Here is a 13,620-nt window from a genome sequence, read left to right as displayed (position 1 = left end):
TTCACTCAATCACCCACAAAGCCGTATAACACAATAATCTATGTCAGGATAGAAGTACCAATCAACTCTGCTCCAGGCTGATAAGTATTGCCAACTCATGATGGGTCAAATTCATTGAGAACGTACTTATAAATATCTGACATTTCCTGTGTGGAAAATTAAAACTATAATTTATTTGTTTCAGCGTTCAAGACCTTCATGGATCCCTGCGATGTGCACGTTCAACCTCTAATGTAAGTTGTGTACGCACTATTACTGCTTTTAAACAAATCTTGCAAAGGAAAATGAATCAATATCAGTCTATAAAAATTGTGTCCTTTTATCCAAATAGAAAAATGTTTGTCTTTTCAGTGTGCACTTGTGATTCAATACTCACATTTGATTTTCGTTGTCCTCCTAAGGATGCTATTGGAAAGGACATGAAAATTAGCACTTTGGTCAGCTGTCACCCATGGCCCATGTATAATCCCACCTGTGAACACACAACAGAGGCCTGCTTCGGTAAAGAAAACGGTACGACTATGTCTTAAGCATTATGCATTTACTAGCCAGCCATATAGCATGTAGTCAGTTTCAGATCATACAGTATGTTTCAGATCATGCATGTTTTACAGGCTTATAATATAATATGGGCTACTGCCATTCGCTGTTAAATTACATTTTCTGAAAAAGTTAGTTATACTACCTGTGTATAGCTATGCATATCACGAATTGTTTGTCAACTGGCTTTTTTGTGTCTTTTAGACCAACACATGGAGTGGAGGCCAGACGTGTCGCTGGATTCTAGAGACCATATGAGCTCAGGTACTGCTACTGCACACGTAACGTTACATTGTAAACAATGAATCAAATACTAGGCCAAAACCATGCCTTGGAAAATGCACTGTTTCACACACACGTGGTTAAAACAGTATGCCTGCATAACGATGTAGCCTTTTGGTGCGGAACATGTTTTCAAAAGCATTGGACAATTAACATACCTGCCAATCTCTCGTCCAGTAATCCAGTGTGATTTTGATCCAAGGAAAACAGGTAACCCAAATATGTGCATTTGAAAAGAACACGTAGATTTAGTGTCATGTCTTCTCTCGTTCGCAGGAGCTGCATTGAAAGACCCATCATCCAAAGGCAGAAGGACTCCTGGATTATCTCGGATTGAAACAAGTGTTGCCCGAATAAATTGTGCGTCATTCTCGTCTGCAATTCCAGCGAATACTTAATAAAACATTCAATGTTTTACATGCCGTCTGTTCATTGACCATTATAAATCTAGTGTTGTGAACATATAGCCTGTCTTATAAGGTGGCTAGAATAAGTCGCCAATATTACATCTGGAAGTTAACCCCTTCAGACCTGATTTTTTTCTGTTGAGCAAAAAAAAAATTATTCAGCTGATGTTTACTCCTCTCCAATGTAGAAATAAAGGGGAAAAATAATTATTTGATAAATCATGTCTTTATTACTATTTTTTAATGTCCATTACAATGGACGCCTCGACTAAATAGGTGTAAAATGACATGAGGACTTAGGGAAAAAAACACTATATTTTTTACATATAGTATTGAAAGTAATAATCACATATGACTTAAACATTTGGAACTGGATGTTTGCATGTGTCTAAATGTTTTTATATGTCTATGGGCAGGTCAAAACATGCACATTAACTAATGTGCCAGATTGCGTCCACACAATACCTGTGGTGCTAGTACAAAATGTTTAGCAGTTTTCAATATACACACACAGTTTGCGTTGTTTTTTGCATTTTGCACTGTTGTTTTCACACAGTCTTGTGAACTGAACTGTTAAATAGATTTTTTTAATTACATGATCCAATAGGAACACCGGGGGTATTTTTGCAACATATTTGCTTGTGTATATGGAGGGAATGTGCTTTACTAAAGTGTGTGTGCTCATTTTACTAAATTGTGCGCTCAATTTTGTAAATCGTGTGCTTGTTTTACTAAACAGTGTGTTCATTTTACTACATTGTGGGCTCATTTGCTAAATTGCACTCATTTTTTTCATCACATTCTCATTTAAATTTTTGGAAAAAGAGCACACAATTTAGTAAAATAAGTGTACTTTTTAATAAAACGAGAGCACGATTTAGTAAAATGAACACACTATGTACTGTAGTTAAACAAGCGCACAATACACAAAAATGTGTGCACAATCTAGTATAACGAGTGCACAATTTAGTAAAGCGAGCACATGATTTAGTAAAACGAGTGTATGTTTTCTCAATATATAGAAAATCTTGCAATGACACCCCCCAGGAGATGTCATTGCAAGATTGTTTTTGTATATCAAGATAATATACGCTCGTTTTACTGAATTATGCACTTATTTTACTAAGAGTGCGTTTGTAAATTGCCACTCCAAGCGCTCTGAGCCAACTCTTAACTTTTAACCGTTCGTAAATTTGGACCGTGGGTGGAATTATCGTTCGTTTATTCAAAGTGTCACACTCTCAGAGCATCCAGATCGTACTCTGGGTACTGTTATACTAACAAGAATAGATTGTAATATGGTTAGAACGGAACCCTAGAGCAGTCATTGCAAGATATTATATATCCAGAAAACGTATACTCATTTTACTAAATTGTGTGCACATATTGCTAAATCATGCACTTGTTATACTAAATAGTGCACTCGTTTTACTAAATTTAGTAAACATACGCACAATTTAGTAAAACGTGCACACAATATATTAAAATGTTATGTAAAATGTAATAAACTAGTTTTTTGAGAGAGCTATTCTATTTTCAGTTGAATTTACGAACGCACCCTAAATTGTGCACTCGTTTTACTACATAGTGTGCTCGTCTACTAAATCACTCTTTTTAGTAAATAGTGCACTCATTGTACTAAAATGTGCACTCATTGTACAAAAAAATGACTAAATGAGCCCACCATTTAGCAAAATGGACACACTATTTAGTAAACCGAGCACACATTTGACTGAATTCAGTGCACAATCTAATAAAATGAGAGCACGATTTAGTAAAAATGACGACACATTTTAGTAAAATGAGTGCACATTCATCCAAAATAGCTGAAATAAATAAAAAATGCATTCAAAATTATCGCTTGGGTCTTGAGGATATGTCAAAACATTGCCTGGTGAGTGCCTAAATGAGTGTTGGCTAACATCTCCCAACACCTGATGTCCATTGGGATGGACATTAAACTTCCTGTACTACACTGTTATGAAATATATTCAAACTAACTTCAAATATCATCACCTGCAATGGTTAGAATTATACTCAGTGCAAATTGGTTAGGCTATCATAAACATAAATTCATATTTATGAGGGGAGAAATTTAGCTTCAGAGCCATGCTTGTCTTGTCTGATGTCTGTGCTCTCAGATCAAGTTACAGGCCCTAACTGCATTCTGATTGGGTCATCAGGATCCAATCAGTTACAAAGCATAATTAAAATGGTAATTGAAATGGTGTTGGGAGATGTTAGCCAACACTCATTTAGGCACTCACCAGGCAATGTTTTGACATCTGTTCAAACGGAAAACGAGCCATATTTCATTTAATTTAGCCCTCAAAAGTAGAATGGTGTGTTGTTTCATTATCATGGACTATCAGTTTAACAGCAAGAATTCTCCATTACAACCAAATAGCCTACAAAGGGGCGATTTTGCTTTATTAACAACAGATGAACCAGAAACATGCATTTTGTAACGTTAACCGGTTAGATCAAGCTCGACATCCTCATCTCAAATATAGGCTACTGCCCAGATAGCAATCAGCTATCGGACCACCGGGCTACTTGTCAGTAACCCCGCGATGGTAACGTTTGGCCACCGGCAGTCCGCCGTATAAATGAATAAAGAAAAGGTTGTCAAATCTGAGGCTCGTTAGCCCAGCGGACCGCGGTAGAACCGATGTGCAAAAACTCAGCGGTCCGCCGGCGACAGCGAAACCGGTGGGCCGCCAAGGGGGCAGGCGAATTCCCGGAAGTAGAAGAATCGATGTAGGCTGGAGGGACCACCTCTCTGCTAACTCCCATAGAAGTCCATTCATTGTAGGATTTTTTTGAAATTCCATAACTTCATATAACATATATCCTGTGCCGATATTGTAGCTTCTGTGTAATCCACATAAACACTACAAAGGCAAAACAGACTCCACTATCTCGTCCGTAACGTTGGTTACCCGTAAGAAGAACGGTTAGCTTGTTCGGTTGGAGGGAAGCTAGCTTTGACGTAATCTCTCTTTCGCGCCGTAGGGAGATAACCGTATTGTTTGGATAAGAAGCTCAGTCCACCTTACTGTCTATGACGGTAACTCATAAGCATAACCTAACATACACGACCGTATGTTAAGGTAAAGCATTACACAGAGGGAACCTAATAATAATAAAAAAGTAAACCTTTTTTTTAAAAAGGGCACTAATCATTTCAGAGGTTTTCGATGGATTGACCATAGGTCGGAAAAGTGGAAAGAAGATTAGCTTCAAGGCTATAACTTTGTTTTGTTTTAGCATGACTGTTTTTGAAGATGATCATGTATGGTAGCTTCAACATTAACTCGACTTGGTGAGGATGATATTAATAATAATACATAAATAAATGTTTAACTTTGATGACTTTGAAGGCGAAGGAAGTGTGAGAAGAATTTCTGTGTATCTATCATATGAGTTACAAGATTCAGTTATATGACTAACGTCACGAAGTTAAGTGTGAGTCTGCGCAGTACTGGGGGGACCAACTGAAAAATCGTTCTATTTGACTCAGTGCCCTCCCATTGAAAACGACGGAGTCTGTTCGTCCATTTCTTTTACTGTCTATGTGGGCGCCAGCCTATTGCCATCTGGGTGGTTAACTTTGCTGGCTAGCTAGCCAGCTAGCTAGTTCCTATCTGACAAACGAGTAGTGTGACAACAGCGTTCTTATGGAAACGTTGGTGCTGTTGCGAGTTGCTGCACTGGTTTGAATCCACAGTTTACGTGTTGAATTACACAATAAAACGTGTTTTGCAGTAAGTTGCTGGTTTGTAGAATGTAGCACTAGCAGCTCGCCCAGTAGTCTCGTTGCGAGTCCTGGCTCTCTCTGCCGACTGCCTCCCTCCCTCTCGCCGCCAGGAATTAAAAATTTAGTCACTTGCATTTGTCGTCACCAGAGCACCACCCACATACATCTCATTAACAATGCAGCTCATTTGCATGTTGTGAACTTGAAAATGAAAATGAAAATCGAGAAATGGAAAATAAATCGCAAGCAGGTGTCAGTTTTCATTTTATTTATCATTTTGGCATACATTGTGCGCATTGTCAGGAAAAGTCAAAGTGAAGTTTGCACTTTCATTTTCCAACTAACATTTTCATTTTCTTTTTTGGCAGTTATATACCAGGATGGTAATGAAAATAGACGTTTTCAATTTATTTTTATTTTTGTCACAAATGTATCGTGTTTATCAGGAAAATTAAAAGCCAAATGTATATATTTCATTTTATTTTTACATTTGGCAGGATAATTGCACTGACACTTTGAAAATTAAATGGCAAAACGAGTTTTTCATTTTAATTTCACTGTTTTCATTTTAATTTTATTAATGGCAGGAAAAAAAACCCATATTAACCAGACATATGCCATAACTAGTTATCTACCGCTGGCGCCTTTTTATCTATTATGGTAAACCACAATCTTGCCACAGTTCAGCCGAAAGCATTTAGTTTGCTGCTTCTATGCCAAAACAAACCCAAAAATACCAAACGTATGCCAGACTTCAGCCAAAATGTGTGCTATCTGATCTCCTTGGTACAGGCACTTTTGGGAAACATTGGTATTGAGATGATCAGTCAACTTGAAACCAAGAGTTTTAAACAAATATGTGCAGCATGCTAATGTTGCTAAGCAGATTTAATAGTAATTTAGCTAGTCGTCTTCTATGAGTCCTTGCTTTCACGATTGTAATGTTTTATTTGGATTGCGTTGGCGAGTCGCGCGTGTCCATTGAGTGAGCGAGAGAGAGCGGGGCAAAGAGAGGGGTGTTGTAAAATGGTGTTGCGGCTCCTTTAAGAGAGCTCCGTGTGTGTGTGTGTGTGTGTGTGGGAAGAAGCTGGGAAGGGAAGGAGGGAGATAGAGTGAGGAAGTGTATGTATGCGACTGGAGCAGAGAGTGTGGAAGTTCAAGTTGGAGTCTGTACCGTACACAGTGTGAGCGGTGTTACTGTCCGAAATAAAACTCCATAAAGTTCAGCTCGTGTATTTTGCTCATCAGAAATGGGACCGTGACCCCGACGTTATTCTATCTTATAACATCGGCCCTCGAATAACGAATCTCCCCTGCGTTTCTGACTACGGTCTGAAACAAAGCAGGAAAGGTTAACAGGGGGTTTATACTGTTTGGTAAAGTCTACAATGAAAGCAACGTAGGCTACCGCCAAGTAAAGCGGGAGATGTGTGTTGTTTATGCGGCCGCGTAAGCTGCAAAGCACTGCTAGACACTAGAAAGGGTGTGTCGGTTCTGCCTTTTCACACCGCGACACAGGTTTGTGGATATGAGTGTTGCGATTTCAGTTTTGAATCGCATATCGTTACAGCCCTATTAAATTCCTATTACGACCATATAACTACATTCTGCCTGATACACAGTTATATTTAGCCTACCGCGAGAGATGTAGTGCTAGGCGTGACATGACATGCAAGCCAGCCATCAACTTGACTGCAAGCAATGCTAGCAGCGCGATACAACGCAATGTTTTGAAAGAACTTTTGTCAGATGCCCAGTGTGTTCTTTCTGTCAGTCTTGTTGCCCTGCTATTTTAAATAAGAAATATGATGCAATAGAAGGGCATATTTAACGGATTCAGTGTATACAGATAACACGCTTGGATCTACACACACGTCAAATACACAGGAATGATTATCGGCCTGTTCACATCGGCCCTATTTTGACATCGGACCGATGTGTAAAAAAATGACCATATTGGCCGATATTATATCGGCGGCCGATATATTGTGCATCACTACTTAAAATGTAAGCAATGTTAACTCTATTGGACTCACTATGATAAAATGGCTTCACATTTATCAACATCATATGAAAATTATAGTTTTTAATTTTTTTTCTGTATTTCATACTCATAGTAGCCTACCACACAGACAGTCACTTCTGACAGATGTCAGAATTAAGAATGAGAGTGTTTTGATGTTTTAATATATATAAAGCATATTTTGTTTGGATATGAGGCACTAATTTAGACTCATTGGCTTGTTTATTTTGATAACCAGCCTAGAACAGCAAAAATATTTCAGAATCATCCCATTGTAGCATCTTAATGTCTGCTGAAAAGTTTCAGTGAAAACATAGGAATTCATATTTCTTGGGATTTTACTTGCATCATTTGCATTATTATAATGAAATCAGGAAAACATTTTGATGTGTGTAGGTCTTTTCAAAATTATGATTAAACACTGTAGCCTAGGCCTATACATTTTCCTGGATAGAATGGAAACTTAACCAAATGCAGATGATAAAACAAAGTTCTCCCACAAAAATTAGGTAGATTAGGATGTGATCGGTTGCCTTTATTTGATCATTTTATATTACTGCAATTTAAAGCTGCCTGCTTTGCGACTAGCTTTAATTTCCCAACTAACCCGCAGCTACACTAAACTTTAGGATTGCATTGATAGAATAGACAGCCTGTAACAACTTGGGAGTTTTGACTAGCCGGCAGCAAGTTTTAAAAACTCATGGCAGATTTAATGGATTTGCTTTCTCGTCGGTTGTTTGGTATGGATTTTAACCAGGGTTCAACAAAAGGTAGGCTCTAAATTACTACATCCCTGCTGCTGATGTGTGTGTGTGTGGAAGGTGTGTCGTTGCGGCTCCAACAAACTCGCGTAGTTTTCAGTCAATGACTATCATTTGCTGGTGAGAGCTATATGAGAAACATTTTTTTTTCCAGTTGACATGTAGCCTTGTATTACGGGCTGTGAAGTGAATTAAGATATCCTAGGCTACAAGCCATGCTCTAATGCACCGCTTGTTACTGAATATGTTGTTGAGTTTAGGCTTTTAAGTTAGGCTAGGCTATCAAGATTAGCCTATCTTTAATGCACCAGCATAATCATTCCTTGATCTTGGCATTTAGGCTAGGCGGGTCATTCCACCGAATCGGTGCCTTTTGCGTCCCACAACATATAATCAGTTCTAAAGTTGCTTTAACAACAAATAAATGTGTAATTTAAAAAACTTAATGTTACTATAGATCATATGCATCAATATAAGACCAAGTAAACCCAATAAAATACAAGTTAAAATGATTAAAATCACATAAATATATGCTATGGGTAAGGATTTTGGTTGATTTTGGCCTGTCCCACGCTATGTTTTTTCTTTTTCAACAGCACTTCTCAGTTGTAAAATGTTGGTAAAATGATACAATTTTCACAGTTTTATATTGTCTTAAGTGAAATCTCATTGTTAAGCAATGATTTTGACATAAATAGATATGTTTTCTTAGAAAATATAAGTAATTTATAATTGTCCCTTAATTTTATCTCAGTCCTGTTACTTTCACCAAAACCCCCTATAAAAAATTGGTACAAACTAGAAGTGACATAATTTCAAGGAAGTGACATCATTTAGAAGAAGCAGATTCCACAGTGTAAGAAAGGGTAACTTTCTCTCTTTTTAAATGTCCTATTTTTCATGTTTTATCAGGGTTGTGAGAGAGGGGCAAGCATACAACATCAGTCCTGTTACCATTTTTTAAAGTGTATATATAAACAATTATTTAGCAATACTGATATTACTAATATCTAGAAGTAATAACCTTTCAGATTACATACCATGTGCCTTCCTAACCTTGACCTGTTAGCTAGAAATGAGCAATTTAGCATGAAATCATCAGTCCTGTTACCATCAGTCCTGTTACTATCCTACAATATTCTATGTAATAAGTGAATGGTAAAAAAAAAAATGCATAGCTTGAGATGGCCCAACACAATTTATTGTCATGTTAAGATGTGTTAATTAAATGGGCATTGAAAAAAATCAGTTTAAAACAATTATATTTTTCACATTTTTAAAGTTGAAAAGGCACCGATTTCGTGGAATGACCCAGGCTATGTTTCAAAGCCATCAATCTAACAAAAAGCAAGCACTGCAAAACATGTAGGCTACACTTTATTGAAGTTAGTGTGTGTCTAAGGTGATTTAATTGAATAATGCATAGCCTAGACATGACGCCAGCCGGCAATACAACTTCACGTTGATGGTCGGTCAGAAGGCAGCTTGCCATAACTTCGCACCGTAACTTCAATCGAGTGTTCAGTAGCAGCGTGAAAGGAAGGCATAAAGCCGTATCTGATGTTACGGGCTTCTGCCACAGTTTCCCCTAGGCTTTTTGAAGTTACGGCAAAAACATAATCTTATTTCTCCCAAAAAACAACCGAATTGAAACTTGATGTTTGTCTACATGATAAAACTTATGTTTATTGTCCTAATAATGACAAAAACTAATTTTCGCCAAAATCGAAGTTACGACCTTCTGCCTTAGTGCGGCAGTACTGTTTTCGGTGAAATTTCAAATCATTAGAAGCTCTGTATTGAACTGATACTAATCCAGTAAGTGCAATGTGAAGCATTAAAAAACTGACTGTCAATAGCCCATGGAAAGCTAATTTGTCTCAGTAATACACCTCTTGAGGGGAGCAGGGGCCTCATTTATAAAAGGGTTGTGTAGAAACCATCCTTCATCTGATCTTAGATCATTTCTGAAATGATCGTACGTGTGATTCAGAGAAAACGAACGTACGCACAAAAAAACGTGCGTACGCCACCCTTCCAGATGTGCCCATTATAAATCACAAATGAACGTCAACTTGTGCGCAGCCGGATGGTTTTAGGTCTCCGCCTTGTAAACACCCCCTCATCAATATCATTAGCATATGTTTTCATGAAATCAATGGCCTAAAAGCTGTAGCTTATGTAAAATTATATTTTGAATGAAAACATTGTATAGGCCTAGCCTATGCCATCTGATGTTAACTAGCCTATATGCGTCAGTTCGAATAGCTTACCTAATTATGTTTTTTCCAGCAAAGCTTTCTGGAAAGAGATCGTATGCATCCATGTCCATTGTCCTCTGCTCGTTTTCATTCCTTTTGCTTGCAGTAATGTGAATAATCAACATTTCGTATATTTGTAAGTAAGCTAGGCCTACTTTGTAGAAAAAAAAATGGGTAGTCCTAGCTTATGAAGGAAAGACCTCTAGGCCTATATAATCCTGTACGTTATGGTACAGTAGGCTACTGTACGTTTCCAATATGACCCAGGGTAATATGCTGATTTAGCCTACAAAACAGAGGACTAAATTATAAGCGTGATATGTCATGTAGGCTTAACGTTTCTTTTAGGGTAGGCTATGTTTTTGCTGAAAAAGTAGCCTAGTTCGCCGGTCATTTTTCATTCATTCTGCATATCTTTGCTATCATTTTCTTTCAATAATGTCCAATGGCTTAAACATTGTCCTTTATTGTTTGCTTTAGGCTTACCTTTATATTTCATCCTACATTATTCAACTCACGTACTGTCATCTGAGCTTGTGCACTGCCAGTCAAAAAAAGCAAACAGGTGCGCGCTCTGCATCTCTTTACGCAACTCTGACGCAACACTAAATATGAAGATGCCCTGCTTTCAGAGGATAACTTCCGTCCCTTGGCTGTGTAGGCTATATATTATATAAAATATCTATAGCCTACATTGTATAGCTTACAGTCAAATATTACCTTTCTGTTACGAAGCTGGGAATAGGCCTATGAGGGCAAATTAGGATGTAGTGGAGGCTAAACGCAAGTAAACGCAGTTTATCCACCTCTGAAATTTCAGAAATAGAGTTTAGGCCTACCCACCTCTTATTAGAGTTTATCCACCTCTCAAGAACGTTTATTCACTTTTAACATTCAAAACTGTATGATCAAATACTATCCTATATTCCCAATACTGCACAATAACCTCCAACATTATCAAACTGTTCGAATGCCTTTTTGAATGCCTTCCTCTCCTAAACGAGGGTAATTGGACATTTGATGGTCAATATTAGATTGGTGAGAACACTAAATATACTAGATCACCTGTAAGAATGTTTCAATTAGGCTATTATATCGTAGGTCTTGGTGTTTTTTTTTTTAGATATTGTGAAATAAGTACGTCTTTTCACTTTCTTAATTGGGCTATAGTTCTCATTAGCAGTTTTATGCCAAACCATGAAACATTAAGCTGCGTCCAAAAACGTCTTTAAAAATCTTCTGATATTGATCATGCATATGGCAAAGAAAGACATGAGATCGTTGATCTTGGAATTTTGAAAATGCATCGCACTTGGACCTCAGATTACTTGCAGTACCCCGGCATTACCACAAGGAAATGGTCGTACGTCAAGTTTGAACCTGACGTGGAGATAAGCACTTTTTCACGTCAAAGACGTTTTTTATAAATCTGAGCGTTGGCATGGATTTGAGCGTACGCACGGTCTAAGATCAAATCTGTGCGTAAGAACGCTTTATAAATGAGGCCCCAGGTTCGGCCTAAATGTTACAATGTATGAAGTTAAACATATTGTTCTTAAAACATGTTTATGATACTTGGCAGACCTATTATCCAAAGAGATGCACAAAATACAAAAACAGATTAACATTAAATTATAATTATTATATTGTAATTGGGTCAATGATGTATATTGTCTTGTCCAAGTATTAGAATTTATTTGAAGCTATTTCAATGTGTAATGCCTCAATTTAATCTACAAAACCTGTGTAATTTAAACATATTTTCAGTACATTAATATAACCCCCAAAATACCAGGTGGTCCAACCAAAAAGTACTGATTACAAACAGTAAAAATATTGACTTTGAAGTGCGGCAACACTACATTGGCCCAACTGGCTCATGAACTAAATCATTTTGCAATTAGTAGTCAGTAGAAAGCATCTGAATTGAATTGATCTAATTCAATTTGATGGGCTTGTTGCTTTTTGAAATGCATCCTCAAAAAAATTAAACATGGAATCATGTGAAATGTATATTTGAGAATGTTGATTTCCTGTCTGATAATGACAAATACTCATATCCAAGCATTTAATCTTAAATATAATTTTATTTTACAGAGGCCCTCAAGAAGAACCCCCTTACCAGCACTACAAATCAGAGGAGGCTGAACAGTCATTAGGGAAATGGTTTACTGGGGCAAGGGACAGGGGAGGGCTGAGGGCAGCCAGAGTGACAAAGTGATTTAATTCAATTCAATTTAGGTATTGCTGTTTGTAACCAGTTCTTGTTGTTGTTCTTTGTGTTGATGTTGATGTTCTCTGTGTTGTAATTTATTAAATGATTAATATCAAATGCAGAAAAAGAAAATTAGGCTGCTTTCTGCTGTTTGCTGGGACCTTAGAGCCATAGCCCCCTGGAAGTGACTAATATTATTTTCTAGTGAATTACAAATGGGTCTGGTTTTGGATTGGTATTTATAGTGTATGTTGTAAACATTGGGATTTTAATTATATTTTATTGTAAATGTTGGAGCCATATGACATTGAACACGGGACCAAGATCTTGTATGCATTGCCCAGCTTTGCCCTACTTAATGACTATAATCTTGCATGCAACCCATTTGGCCAATGTGTAGAACCTAGACAAAATATTAAGGTGGGGCACGGATGGGTCTGGCATTTATTGCCCAGTTTGGAGCCACATAAAACCCATTGTAATCCTGCCTGAAGCCCATGTGGACAAATGGCATAGGGCCACTATAGAACCTGCGATTCATCCCTCCTATACCCCATTATTTAAATCATGTAGTACCCATGTAGAACCCAGGTAGAATTTAAGGCTGGGGCCCAGATGTGTCCAGTGTATGTTGCCCAGTTGGGACCCAAATAAAACCCAGTGTAATCCTGCATGGAGCCCATGTGGGCAAATTACATGGGGCCACTTAGGAACCCGTGGACAATCCCACAAAAAAACCCATATTTCAACCCATGAGGTACCCATGTAGGACCCAGGTAGAATTGAAGGCTGGGTTCCAGAAGGGTCCAGCGTATGTTGCCCAGTTGGGACCCAAATAAAACCCAGTGTAATCCTGCATGGAGCCCATGTGGGCAAATGACATGGGGCCACTTTGGAAACCGCGGACAATCCCACAAAAAAACCCATATTTCAACCCATGAGGTACCCATGTAGGAGCCAAGTAGAATTTAAGGGTGGGTTCCAGAAGGGTCCAGCGTATGTTGCCCAGTTCTGACCCAAATAAAACCCAGTGTAATACTGCATGGAGCCCATGTGGGCAAATTACATGGGGCCACTTTGGAAACCGCGGACAATCCCACAAAAAAACCCATATTTCAACCCATGAGGTACCCATGTAGGACCCAGGTAAAATTTAAGGCTGGGTTCCAGAAGGGTCCAGTGTATGTTGCCCAGTTGGGACCCAAATAAAACCAAGTGCAATCCTGCATGGAGCCCATGTGGGCAAATGACATGGGGCCACTATGGAACCCGCGGACAATCCCATATTGGACACATATTGGCAACACATATGGTACCCACATGGGCCCCATATACAAATGTTGGCTGGGATCAGGCCCAAGTCACCCA

Source organism: Alosa pseudoharengus, unplaced genomic scaffold (assembly GCF_046254945.1).
Source record: "Alosa pseudoharengus isolate Yale_2024_CS ecotype anadromous, Long Island Sound unplaced genomic scaffold, YU_APseudo_1.1 YU_APseudo_1.1_scf_1, whole genome shotgun sequence".
NCBI lineage: Eukaryota > Metazoa > Chordata > Actinopteri > Clupeiformes > Clupeidae > Alosa > Alosa pseudoharengus.
The sequence above is the reverse complement of the archived record's forward strand: the minus strand, read 5'-3'. Positions refer to the sequence as shown.